The sequence below is a fragment of the Chiloscyllium punctatum genome, chromosome 9, assembly GCF_047496795.1.
Source record: "Chiloscyllium punctatum isolate Juve2018m chromosome 9, sChiPun1.3, whole genome shotgun sequence".
NCBI classification, from domain to species: Eukaryota; Metazoa; Chordata; class Chondrichthyes; order Orectolobiformes; family Hemiscylliidae; genus Chiloscyllium; species Chiloscyllium punctatum.
The window spans coordinates 28,254,779-28,269,204 of NC_092747.1; the positions used below are offsets into that span (position 1 = coordinate 28,254,779).

General features: G+C 42.3%; 1 protein-coding gene across 11 annotated transcripts in view; it reads left to right on the top strand.

Moving 5' to 3' along the window:
- LOC140481236 (F-box-like/WD repeat-containing protein TBL1X) overlaps positions 1–14,426 on the top strand; it is a 411,567-nt gene that overhangs the window by 179,956 nt on the left and 217,185 nt on the right. For 2 of the 11 annotated variants that reach the window (XM_072577110.1, XM_072577114.1), the window contains one exon: positions 7,054–7,156. The exons of the other annotated variants lie outside the window; for them this stretch is intronic. The gene's annotated coding sequence lies outside the window, so the exon portion shown is untranslated. The remainder of the gene's footprint in view (positions 1–7,053; positions 7,157–14,426) is intronic. 11 annotated transcript variants of the gene reach the window in all.

Genomic DNA, 14,426 nt, shown 5'->3' on the forward strand with positions numbered 1-14,426 from the left:
AACCTCACAAGCTGTTTACTCGCTTTCCAAATAGACGTCTCAGAATCTCTTTCTTAAAACCTCTGTATAAAAAAAGAACAAAATGCACCTCTTAAAGCCACAGCAAATCACAAACTGCATACTGTATTGGCATGAGACCGCCTGCTTCACATTACTTCATTCCCTCGTGCATCTTACGTAAGTTAGAAACTATCCAGTATACAGGTAGTAAAGAGCATTTGACCTTGTTAAATATACATGCATCAAGTGTTTTGCTTTCCTCCAAAATCACAAAATGTCATTTTGTATGTTCCATATTTCAGATTTCTTTTGAGTTTCTGTTATCTAAATTATGTTTCCTAATTCTTCATTCCCACATTGGAGGAAATAGTTAATCTCTCTGCCCAACCATGCATGTTAAAATTTTAATACCTCGATCAGATCACCCCTCAACCTGCCATCCTCAAGGGGCTACCATTGACTTATTGAAGTAGAGGTAGTAGGAGTTTAGCTTTCAGAAATAACACTTTGATTTCCTTTGATTAAAAAACCTGCCAAAATGTCTTTAATCCCTTTCGCCTCAGAGACATTCAATGGATTAGTCTCATCAAAACTACTAAGTTTAGGAATTAATTTTATGTTTGTAACACTGTAGCAAACACATTTCTGTAACCATGCAATATTAGATCTAAACAGTCTAGCAACTCAGAGACTCATGCATAAAGCGTAGTTGCTTGGTAAAATAATTGATGGAATTCTTTAGATGATTTCACTGTGGAACTGTATACCCAAAGGAAAAGATTGGCAGAAAGGAAGGGTGCAACAGCTGCAGCTCTCTGGTTACTGTGATGAATAATTATAAAAGCAATACAATGTATATTTTATATTCCAAAGAAAATTAAGAAATATGTGCATTAGTTTTGATGTTTAAATTCCAAATGAATGGTCAAATATGCAAAGTATTTTCTGTGATCAAAGTTTACTTTTTTCTACTGAACTGACTCATTCATATATCTGGTGAAAAAGAAATCCTTTTGGTAATGAAACAGCCACAGTTATAATAGTTGTGTAAGTAAAAATGCACAAATAGTAAGATTCCAATCATTGAAATTGTCTGATACCTGTTAATAACATAAAATAAAAGAAAATGCTAGAAAAACAGATCGATCAGCATTTGGAAAAAGAAAATGCTAGTTGATGTTTCGGTTAAATATGTTCCATTCCTTTAGTAATGTTACGTGCTAATTAGAGTCATAGAATCATACAACATGGAACCAGGCCCTTTGGTCCAACCAGTCCCTGATGACCATGTTCCCAAACTAAATTAATCCCACCTGCCTGCACTTGGTCCATATCCCTCCAAACCTTGCCTATTCATGAACTTATCCAAATGCCTCATAAAATTGTAACTGTACCTGCAACCATCACTTCCTCTGGTAGTTCATTTCACACACGAGCCAGTCTCTGTGTTTAAAAAAAAGTTGCTCCTTGTTAAAACTTTGAACTGCCCCACTTTAGGGAAAAGACCCTTGTCAACCACGTTTTGTGTGACCCTCATGATTTTATAAATCACAATAAGATCACCCCTCAACCTAATGCATTCCAGTGAGTCAAGTCCCAGTCTTTCAGTCTATTTTTATATCTCATTCCCAAAAACATCATGGTAAATATTTTCTGAACCCTCTCCAGTTTAATAATACCCTTCCTATCACAGAATGATCAGAATGATACACACTGCTCCAGAAAGGCCTCACCAATATCCTCTACAATCTCAACATGACGTCCCAACTGCTACTCTCAAAGGTCTGAGCAATGAAGGCAAACATACTAAATGTCGTCTTAACCACACCCTGTCTACCTGTGACGCAAATTTCAAATAATTATGTCCCTATTCTGTTCTGTTTATTTGATTCATGTAGAAGAAGGAGAAAGTGAGGATTCATGTAGACATCAGTTTCTTGACATGTCAGATAACTAAGGCTACAGGGTGAGCTTTAAATTAAATTGTTGTGCTGAGGGTTCAGGTCAGGGTTAATTTATAAAGTTAAGGAGAAAGGACAGCAATAGTTTGGTGTTATGGGTAATAGTGGTCAGTATGTGACAGGGAGTGGTAAGTCATGCACCTGAAATTAAGGTCTGAGTAGGGAAAAATTGTACATAAGGTAGAACATAGAACATTACAACGCAGTACAGGCCCCACAGCCCTTAATGTTGCGCCGACCTGTGGAACCAGTCTGATGCCCATCTACCCTATGCTATTCCATTTTCATCCATTTGTTTATCCAATGACTATTCAAATGCCCTTGCATTTGGTGAGTCCACTACTATTGCAGGCAAGTGAGTTCCACGCCCCAACTACTCTCTGAGTAAATAAACTATCACTGACATCTGTCTTATAATCTATCACCCCTCAATTTAAAGCTATGTTCCCTTGTGCTAGCCATCGCCATCCGAGGAAAAAGGCTCTCACTGTCCATGCTATCTAACTCTCTGATAATATTTTATGTCTCAATTAAGTCACCTCGCAACCTTCTTCTCTCTAACAAAAACAGCCTCAAGTCCCTCAGCCTTTTCTCATAAGACCTTCCCTCCATACCAAGCAACATCCTACTAAATCTCTGAACCCATTCCAAAACTTCCACATCCTCCATATAATGCAGTGATCAGAACTGTACATAATAGTCCAAGTGTGGCCGCATCAGTGTTTTGTACATCTGCAGCATGACCTCGTGGCTCCGAAACTCAATCCCTCTACCAAGTTTAGGTAACACACTGTATGCTGCTTTAACAACCCTATCAACATGGGTGGCAACTTTTAGGGGTCTGAGTACATGGATACCAAGATCTCTATGCTCATCAACAATATCAAGAATCTTACCATTAGCCCAGTACTCTTTATTCCTGTTGTTCCTTCCAAAGTGAATCACCTCACACTTTTCTGCATTAAATTCCATTTGCCACCTCTCAGCCCAGATCTGCAGCTTATCTATGTCCCTCTGTTGCCTGCAACATCCTTCAGCACTATCCACAACTCCACCAACCTTAGTGTCATCTGCAAATTTACTAACCCATCCTTCTACACCCTAATCTAAGTCATTTATAAAAAATGGCAAACAGCAGTGGCCCCAAAACAGATTCTTGTAGTACATCGCTAGTAACTGAACTCCAAGGTGAATATTTCCCATCTACCACCACCTCTGTCTTCTTTCAGTAGTGCAACTTGTGATCTAAACTGCTAAATCACCCTCAATCCCATGCCTCCATATTTTGTGCAATAGCCTTCCTTGGCGAACCTTATCAAAAGCCTTACTGAAATCCAGATACACCACATCAACCGCTTTATCCTTATCCACCTGTTTGGTCACCTTCTCAAAGACCTCAATAAGGTTTGTGAGGCACAACCTACCCTTCACAAAACAGTGTTGACTATCCCTGATCAACTTATTCCTTTCTAGATGATTATAAATCATATCTCTTATAACCTTTTGCAACATTTTACCCATAATTGAAGTAAAGCTCACTGGTCTATAATTACCAGGGTTGTCTCTACTCATCTTCTTGAACAAGGGGACAACATTTGCTATCCTCCAGTCTTCTGGCACTATTCCTATATACAATGATGACATAAAGATCAAAGCCAAAAGCTCTACAATCCTCCTTGGCTTCCCAGAGTATTCTATGATAACTTCCATCCGGCCCAGGGGACTTATCTATTTTCATACTGTTCAAAATTGTGAATGTCAATCCCAACTAGTCTAGTAGCCTGCATCTCCGTATTCTCCTCGACAGCATTGTCTTTTTCCAGTGTGAATGCTGACGAAAAATATTCCTTAAGCGCTTCCTGTATCTCTTCAAACGCCATGCACAAATTCCCCCTTGATTGGCCCTAATTTTTCTCTAGTCATTCTTTTATTCCTGACATAGCTATAGGGTTTTCCTTGATCCTACTTGCCAGTGAGTTCACATGTCCCATCCTGGCTCTTCTTAGCTCTCTCTTTAGGTTTTTCCTGGCTAACTTGTAACTTTCAAGCACCCTAACCGAGACTTCACGTCTCCTCTTAATATAAGCCGCCACCTTCTTGACAAGAGATTCAACTTCTTTAGTAAACAACAGCTCCCTTGCTCGACCACTTACTCCCTGACGGACAGGTACATACTTATCGAGGACAGCAGTAGCTGTTCCTTGAATAAGCTCCACATTTCAATTGTGCTTATCCCCTGCAGTCTCCTTTCCTCTCCTATGTTTCCTAAAATCTTGCCTAATCTCATCATAATTGCCTTTCATCCAGCAATAATTCTTGCCCTGTGGTATATACCTATCCCTTTTTATTGCTAAAGTAAACATAATCAAATTATGGTCACTATCACCAAAGTGCTCACCTGCCTCCAAATCTAACACCTGGCCGGGTTTATTATCAAGGACCAAATCCAATGTGGCCTCACCCCTTGTTGGCTTATCTAAATACTGTGTCAGGAAACTATCCGGCACACAGTGGATAAAAACTGACCCATCTAAATTACTCGAACTATAGTATTTCCTGTCAATACGTGGAAAATTAAAGTCTCCCATGCAACAATCCTGTTATTCTTGCTCCTATCCAGAATTATCCTTGCTATCCTTTCCTCTACAACTCTGGAACATTTCGGAGGACTATAGAAAACTCCCAACAAGGTGACCTCTCCTGTCCCCTATTTCTCATCTCAGTCCATAGTACCTCAGTAGATGAGTCATGCCAGACCACCCCTCTTTTACTGTCCTCTGTGCTCTTACTGAAACATCTAAACCCTGGAACCTGCAACAACTATTCCTGTCCTTGCTCTATCAGTGTCTTTGAAATGGCCACAACATCGAAGTCCCAGGTACCAACCCATCCTGCAAGTTCACCCACCTTATTCCGACGCTCCGACACACTTCAAACCACCTTCCTGCTTGCCGATGAACTCTTGCAACCTTGAAACCATATTTCTGACCCCACTATTCTCAACCTCCTGGACAGTGGAACTACAATTTAGGTTTCCATCTCTCTGCTGAATTAGTTTAAACTCTACCGAATAGCATTAACAAATCCTCCAACTGCCCCCCCCCACCACACACACACACACACACACACACAAGGAAAATGGTACCCCTCTAGTTCAGGTGTAGACTATCCTTTTTGTAGAGGTCCCACCTAACCCAGAATGAGCCCCAATTATCCAGGTATCCAAAACCCTCCCTCCTGCACCATCCCGGTAGTTGCGTGTTCAACTCCTCTCTCTCCCTATTCCTCGCTTCGATAGCACGTGGCACGGGCAGCAAACCTGAGATGATAACTCTGTTAGTTCTAGCACTAAACTTCCACTCTTGTTCCCTGAATTTCTGCTTGAAATTCCATCTCATTTCCTATCTATGTCATGAGTACCTTTTTGGAGCTGCTCCCCCTCCGCTTCAGGGATCCTGAAAACATGATCCGAGACATCACGAATCTGGAATCCTGGGAGGCAACATACCAACTGTGAGTCTCTCTCGTTCCCAGAGAACCCTCTCTCTGTCCCCCTAACTATGGACTCCCCAATGACTAATGCTCTGTTCATCTTTCCCCATTCCTTCTGAGCAGTAGGAACAGACTTTGTGTCAGAGACCTGTGCCCCATTGCTTAACCTCCCCGTAAGTTGTTCCCCCTGCCAAAGTATCCAAAACAGTATACTTGTTACTGAGGGACAGTCATGGTGTTCCCTGCACCGCCTGCAGGTTCCCTTTCCGTCTCCTGACAGTAACCCATCTGCCCTTTTCTTGTCCCTAAGGTGTGACTATCTCCCTGTAACTCCTCTCAATGATCCCCTTCCCCTTCCCCTTCCCCTTCCCAAATGATCTGAAGTTCATCCAGGTCCAGTTCCCTAACGCGGTTTTGGAGGAGTTGGAGTTAGGTGCACTTCCTGCTGATGACCCTTACCTCCCACATTCTGCAGGAGGAACATTCAATTGCCCTAACCATCATTCCCACTGTTCTAAATTCCCAAAGAGATTTTAGAAAAATAAAGAATAAAACAAAACTAGTTATCTTACCAATCTGGTGCACCGAGCCCTTTTTGTTTGGTTAGAGGAGGAGGATAGTGAAACACTATTTAAGTAGTGTTTCAGTTTACACAGCCACCCAAATATATTACTCCACTTAGTCATCCCGTGTTCACTCCTGCTCAGTGTGTGCGCATCACCTTTTCATGAGGTAAGTTTTTATAATTTTAAATTTGCCTTCCTGGCACCCCTGGTCCTCGCTATCGCTCCTCCCACTCCTGCTGCTATTGGCAAAATAGAAATATAATTAAATCCTCTTCATCTGAATGCATGCAGCATTCATTTCAAGTTAGATGAATTGATGATGTAAGCAAATACAAAAATATGGTTACACGGTGACTGAGACTGGAAACTGGATATTCAAGAATATTTGATATTTAAAATAAGTATATGGAGGTTGCCTCTGGTAATAAAGAATGAGACCAATGAAGTCGTGAGACGTGATCTTGGCTTGAAAGTTGAAGATATGAAATCAGTTCGAATAGAGTTTAAGAATTGCTCAGAAAAAATAAGTTAGTGATATGGGCAGTTCTAGACCCCCAAAACAGTAAGTATAATAAAGTGTAAAGCAACAAATAATGGGGCTTGTAAGAAAGGAGTCGCAATAATTGTAGGTAATCTCACTATAAATAAAAGAAATGAAATTAATTAAGGTAACCTTGAGATGGGCTCGTGAAGTGTATTTGGGACAGTTTCTTGGAATGAACATGGAACCACTCAAGGTGTAGATTATTTTAAAACTAATAATGTACAGTGGATGAGGATTAATTTAATTGTCTCCACCTCAACTGTTCCTCGAGGTAATCATGATCATAATGTGTGACAGAGGAAGAAAGGACAGTAAAAAGTTAAAGATAATGACATGTACATACTTACAGTTAGAAAATGAGAATGTTTTTTGACCTGATTACATAATCCAATTTCGCTTGAATATAATTAGATAATATAGAGATATGAGCTAACCTGGAATGTAAACTGTGTGAACACTGTTCGAATCCTGGAATTCCTCCTTTTTTCAGCATTAGGGGTCAACCTACAACACATGGACTGCAGTAGTTCAAGAAAGCAGCTCACCACCACCAGTTCAAGGGCAACTAAGGTTGGGCAGTAAAGCAACATACTGTGAGTGATGTTAAAAAAAGGAGTCTCTTCTGTTCTGAAAAAGGGATGAACAGCTAAAAAAAATTCCTTTCACATGGTTGAATTTCATATTCAGGTTGGGGGTGAGAAAACTGGGTCGTTAAAACAATTTCAAATATAGTGTAAAGCAGGAACTTTGAGGGTTTTGACCCAGTGAAGGAACGGTGCTATAGTTCCAATCGGAATGGTACGTACCTTAGAGGGGAGCTTGCAGGTGATGATGGTGGGGAATTCAACAATGGTAATGCCATTGAAAAAAAGGACAATGATTTTAGATTCTGTCTCGTTTGTGATGATAATTGCCTGATACCGGTACAGTGTAAATATTACATGCCACTTAGTAGCCTAATTCTGCATGTTGTGCAGGTCTTACAGCATTTGGACATGGACTACTTCAGTATCTGAGGAGTTACAAATTGTCCTGATCAGTTTCCAGTCATCAGAAAAGTGACTTCTGACATTATTCTGGAGGAACTGGGCTCTTGTGGCATAGTGTAATGTCCCTGTCTCTGAGCTATGAGACCTGGGTTCAAGTCTCGCCTGCTCCAGAGGTGTCTTAACATCTCTGAACAGGTTGATTAGAAAACACACTAAGGAACTCCCACAATGATGTCCTGGAGCTGAGATGATTGACCTGATTTCTATAACTAGCAGGGTGCCACAAGAATCATTGCTGCAGAATCATCTATTTACTAACTGCATGAATGATTTGGATGAAGGGACCAAGTGCATTGTCGCTAAATTTGCTGCTTAGTAGAGTTTGTAAATTAATGTAGATAAGGTGAATGGATAACAATTTGACACGAATAGGATAAACTTCAGGTTTTCCATTGGTAAAGAGAATAGAAAAGTAAAATGTGAATTAAATGGAGAGTGACAATAGGTGCAGGAGCAGGCCATTCTGCCCTTCGAGCCTGCACCACCATTCAATATGATCATGGCTGATCATCCTTAATCAGTGTCCTGTTCCTGCCTTATCTTCATAACCCTTGATTCCACTATCTTTGAGAGCTGTATCCAACTCTTTCTTAAATGAATCCAGAGACTGGGCCTCCGCTGCCCTCTGGGGCAGAGCATTCCACACAGCCACCACTCTCTGGGTGAAGAGGTTTCTCCTCATCTCTGTTGTAAATGGTCTACCCCGTATTTTTAAGCTGTGTCCTCTGGTTTGGCACTCCCCCAACAGCGGAAACATGTTTCCTGCCTCCAGAGTGTCCAATCCTTTAATAATCTTATATGTCTCAATCAGATCCCCTCTCAGTCTTCTAAACTCAAGGGTATACAAGCCTAGTCGCTCCAGTCTTTCAGCGTAAGGTAATCCCGCCATTCCAGGAATTGACCTCGTGAACCTACGCTGCACTCCCTCAATAGCCAGAATGTCTTTCCTCAAATTTGGAGACCAGAACTGCACACAATACTCCAGGTGTGGTCTCACCAGGGCCCTGTATAGCTGCAGAAGCACCTCTTTGCTTCTATACTCAATCCTGATATAATGTTGTGGGAGTGAGAGATCTGGGTGTCTATAAAATGAATCGCAAAGTATTAGCATGTATGTGCTACAGAAAATCAGAAAAATAAATTGAATTTAGCTTTTATTGCAAGGGTAAAAGAGTATTAAGTTAAGTTGCCTTGTCTCAATTATACAATACATTGTTGAGACAACACCTAGAATACTGCAACCAAAAGAGAAAATGCTGGAAAATCTCAGCAGGTCTGGCAGCATCTGTAAGGAGAGAAAAGAGCTGACATTTCAAGTCTAACTGACCCTTTGTCAAAGCTAAAATAAAAGGGAGAAATAGGGAGGTATTTTACTAGGCTGAGAGAAGGTGAGTCATGGCTCCAGAAGCAAAGGTAGCAATAAAGAGGTGATAATGACAGTGCATAGAGAGATTATAGGGAGATTAGGAGCTGTGAAAGCACTGGCTTCAGCCTTGGTCAATGTGACAAAATATGTGGGGGATGGGTGAAGCAGAGGCAAAATGGGGAGAATGGTAGCAAAGGGGAAAGAGGAGAGGGGAAAAAGGTGACGAGAGAGTGGGGAGTGAGAGAAAGAGAGACAATCAAGAAATAAGAGGTGCAGAACAGTGAAAAAAACTTTTAAAATAAATACAATAAATGAAATAAAATTACGGAGTCGAGATGGGATAATCATCTGAAGTTGTTGAATTCAATGTTGAGACTGGCAGGCTGTAACGTGCCTAGTCGGAAGATGAGATGCTGTTCCTCCAGTTTGTGCTAGGCTTCACTGGAACATTGCAGCAGGCCAAGGACAGACATGTGGGTATGGGAGCAAGATTGTGTGTTGAAGTGGCAAGCCACAGGAAGGTCCGGGATCTGATTGTGCGCAGACAAAGCGATCACCCAGTCGGCGTTTTGTCTCTCTGATATAGAGGAGACCACATTGGGAGCAACGAATGCAATCGACCAAATTGAAAGAGGTAAAAGTGAAACGCTGCTTAATCTGAAATTAGTGTTTGGGGCCTTGGATGGTGAGCATGGAAGAGGTAAAGGGGCAGGTGTTGCACCTTCTGTGATTGCATGGGAAGGTGCCGTGTGTGATGGGAGAGGTGTTAGGTGTGATGGAGGAGTGGACGAGGTTGTCCCGGAGGGAACGATCTCTGCGGAATGCAGACGGGGGAGGGAAGGGAAGATGTGTTTAGTGGTGGCATCGTGTTGGAGTTGGCGAAAATGGCGGAGGATTATTCTTTGCATGTGAAGGCTGGTGGGGTGAATGGTGAGAACAAGAGAGACCCTATCTATTCTGGGAGGGGGTGAAGGTCATGGCGCGTGAGATGGACAGCACGCTGTCGAGAGCCCTGTCAACAACTGTAGGTGGGAAGCAATGGTTGGAAAGAAGGAGCACTTATTAAGAGCACCACTTTGGAAAGTGGCCTCATCGGAACAAATGCAGCGGAGGCGAAGGAGCTGAGAGAAAGGGATAGAGTCCTTACAGGACGTAGGGTGAGAAGAGCTGTAGTCCAGATAGCTGTGGGAGTCAGTGGGCTTGTAATGGATATTAGTGGATAGACAATTGCCAGAAATGGAGACAGAAAAGTCAAGGAAAGGAAGGCAAGTGTCAGAGATGGACCAGGTGAAGGTGATGGAGAGATGAAAACTGGAAGCGAAGTTTATGAATTTTTCCAGGTCAGGACGAGAGCATGAAGCCGCACCAAAATAGTCATCGATATACTGATAAAGCAGTTGTGGGAGGGGACCCGGGTAGGCCTGGAAAAAGAAATGTTCCACATACCCCATGAACAGGCAGACATAGCTAGGACCCATTGCTACACCTTTGATTTGGAGAAAATGGGATGAGTTGAAGGAATTGTTGTTGAGAGAGAGAGATCAAGTTCAGCCAGGCGGAGGAGAGTGGTGGTGGATGGAGATTGTCCAGGCCTCTTTTCGAGAAAGAAGTGAAGAGCTTTCAAGCCGTCTTGGTGTGGGATGGAGGTGTAAAGGGATTGCATGTCCATGGTGAATAGAAGGTGGTTAGGGCCTGCGAATTGAAAGCTGTCAATGTGTCGCAGGGCATCAGAGGAATCCCGGATGTGGGTGGGGAGGGAGTGAACCAGGGGAGTAAGGATGGAGTCAAGGTAGGAGGAAATAAATTCAGTGGGGTAGGAGCATGCTGACCTAGTGGGCCTGCCGGGACAGTGCTTCTTGTGGATTTTGGGGTGTAGGTAGAAACGGGCTGTCCAGGTTTGGGAGACTGAGGTTGGATTCTGTGGGGGGGAGGCATCCGGAGGAAATGAGGTCAATCACGGTGTTGGAGACAATGGCTTGATGCAAATTGGTGTGGTCATGCTCCAGGAGGAGGTAGGAGGAGGAATCTGAGAGTTGGCACTCAGCCTCTGTGAGGTAGAGGTCAGTACACCAGACGACCACAGGTTTGATGACAAGGTTGGGGTTGGACCTAAGGGAGCGAAGGGCAGAGAGTTCGGATGGAGAGAGGTTGGAATGGGTAAGAGGGGCAGAGAAATTAAGGCAGCCAATGTCCCGTTGACAATTGTCATTGAAAAGATTGAGGGCAGGAAATTGTCCTGGCGGGGGTGTCCAATTAGAGGTGGAAGTTGGAGGGATGTGAAAGGATCTGTGGAGCGGGGGGAGGACTCTTGCCCAAAGAAGTGAGCACAAAGGCAACGGAAGAAGAGCTCAGCATCATGTCGAGCCCGGAATTCATTGAGGTGGGGACGTAAGGGTACAAAGCTGAGTCCTTTGCTGAGAACAGCACACTCAGCCTCAGAGAGGGGAAGGTCAGAGGGTATGATGAACACCCAGCAAGGGCTGGGGCTGGAAGAGATAGGGTTTGAGGGATTGGGACTGTTGGAAGGTGGAGGGTGGGCAGGGGTGTGGATGAGAAGTTGAAGTTTGCGTTCCATGTCATCTGCAAGAAACAGGAAAAGTTTGGTGTTAAGGTGTCGAATAATATGAAGTATTTAAAAGCATGTTACTTGAACCGTGTGTGTTTCACGAGTGTGTAGGTATGTTACATGGCATTCAGACACTCAGGAAGTAGTTGCAAAGGCAAGATACAGAAGAGAGTACCATTACAAAGGAAAGCTGCTCAAGGAGACATTGAGCAACAGCCGAGGATGGTTTCGATCCATCGATCTCTGGGTTATAGGCCCAGCATGCTCTCGCTACCTTGCTTCTGGAGCCATGACTCACCTTCTCTCAGCCTAGTATTTCTCCCTATTTCTCCCTTCTTTTAGCTTTGACAACGGGTCAGTTAAACTCAACATCAGCGCTTTTCTCTCCTTAGAGATGCTGCCAGACTTGCTGAGATTTTCCAGCATTTTCTCTTTTGGTTTCAGATTCTAGCATCTGCAATAATTTGCTTTTACCCAGAATACTGCATATGTTTTTGGTCTTATTTAAGGAGGGGTAATACTTGTGTTGGAAGTATATCAGAGAATGTTCACTATTGATTCCTGAGAAAGGGGTTGTCTTATGTGGAAGGACTAAGTAAGATTTCCTATTCTCTTTGGTTTTATAGAATGAGAGGTTAAACATAAGATTTTGGGAGATTTTTTCCATGTGGAGTGGGCTGGGAGAGGGTTGGAATTCCAGAAAAGGTTACAGAATTTCTCACTTAATACTGAGATATGGAGGAATTTCCTCTCTCGCAGCACAATTTGTCTTTGGGTTTCTTTTCCACAGAGGTTGGGTCATTGATTATATATTCTCACTGAGTTAGGGTTTTGAGCTGCAAAGGGAGTGTGATTCTCATAGGATGGCCCAGGAAAATGAGAGCGAAGACCACAATCACATTAGCTGTCACTTTATGAACGACAGAACAGACTTGAATATCCTATTTCTGCTCTGTCAATGTTTAAATTATTATATTTTGGCACCCAAAGTACACTGCTTCTGTCCATTCCAGAAGCACTGGGATTTTCTGTCTAAAGTCATTTATCTCTCAGGCCTGCTGCTGTAAATCCAACCTAGTTGATTGAGACTTTCTGATAGAACCCAGTAACTAAAAGGTTTTCATTTTTTTTCCCCTTTTGTTCATTCATGGGATGAGCATGTCACTTGCTAGGCAGCACCTATTGCCCATCTATAATTGCCCAGAGGGCAGTTAAGAGTCAACCACATTGCTGTGGGTCTGGAGTCACATGTAGGCCAGATCAATTAAGGATAACAGTTTCCTTTCCTAAAGGGTATGAGTGAGCCAGATGGGTTTTTCCAAGAATGAACAATGAATTCATGGTCATCATTAGATTCTTAATTCCAGAATTTTATTGAATTCAAATTCCACCATCTGCTGCATCGGGATTCAAACCCAGATGCCTAGAATGTTATCTGGGTCCCTGGATTAACAGTCCAACAATAATGCTATTAGGCTCATTGACTCCCCATTTTACTTCAAGATCTTGGGCAAGGAATACAATAAACTCTTTGGCCTCTTCCTAGGTCTTCCTGTACAAACTGCAGTTGTCTGGATCTATACGGAGACCTCTCCGCTGCAAGAAATGCACCAGGGCAAAAAGACACCAAGGCTTAGAATATTCCTTTATGCTTTGTTGCAGTTATCCTGGTCAGGCCGGACCTTCTGCAGGCCAAGCTGATCCTTCCTAACCCCCAGAAATTCCAGTATGGTTTTCAAGCCCTGGAGACTGGTACATGGTCTCTGGTCTCTATCTCTTTTTCTTGATCTACTAGCCTAAAGAGCTGAGCGTCCCTAATAGCAGGTATACCAAAGAAACAAAATAGCCGTCGGAGCATGGAATGCGTACAGCACAGGAACAAGGTAGTTCATTCCATCTGTTTGTCTCATCTCTGAAAGAACAACACAGTCACTTTCCCACATCGCAGTTGTCTTGCAAATGTTTCCTCCAGGACAATGTCTTATTCTCTTTAAAAGCCATGATTGAATCTACCTTTCAGCACTTTTTATTCCAATTTTATGAACATGGGCTAGAAAATAAATAAATATGTACAGCTGTTTATTGTTGGCCTGTATCACCTGCATTTTGGTAGTAGACTAATGCTCTTAAACCTCAGAATTGACACCAAAGGGCTGCTGACTCATCCTCATTTAGGGCAACCCTATTTAACTCATATCCTCATTTGGAGCAATATGGGTTGCAAGAGGCAGGAGGTTTGATTGAGCTCAGTTGAAATTGGATTTGAAATTTAGTGCAAAGTGGACAATAATAAATGAATTAAGCATTGATTGTGGAATTTTCTCCTGCGTGATCAGATGCAGTGAAATTGACAAATAGTGACATTGCCAGTGAGGGTATAGTTTTAGGTGCACAATTTGGCTGATGAACCACATTTCAGAATGTCTAAAAGGTTGTGGAATATTTGAAACTAGAAGTGGGTCTTTTACAGTTGAAACATGTTTTACTGTTTGAACTGAGAACATAGTATAATGGGCTTACTGATATGTACCACATTTCTTTCTCTACAACAGCAGTGTTTTCATAAGCCTTTTTTCAGTGAACTTGAAAATAAGCCGATGGAAACCCCATTGGTTGGTAAGCTAGTCAGTTCTAAACAGTGCTCAACTTCTTGTCACCTGTGAAAGCAAAATAGGAACTATTTACCTGACTGCCAAAAGATTTACCATCCACCAAGAGTTGCCAACTTGAGGATTGGTTAAATATGTAAAATTTCTCACAGCTAAATTGACAGTGCAAAAACATTGACTAAGTTAGCTGGCGCTTATTTAAAGATTATCACTAGTGCAAAGTCAGAAAATTAGTGCTACAACAAGGGATTAATATTTCTGATACTGACCCAA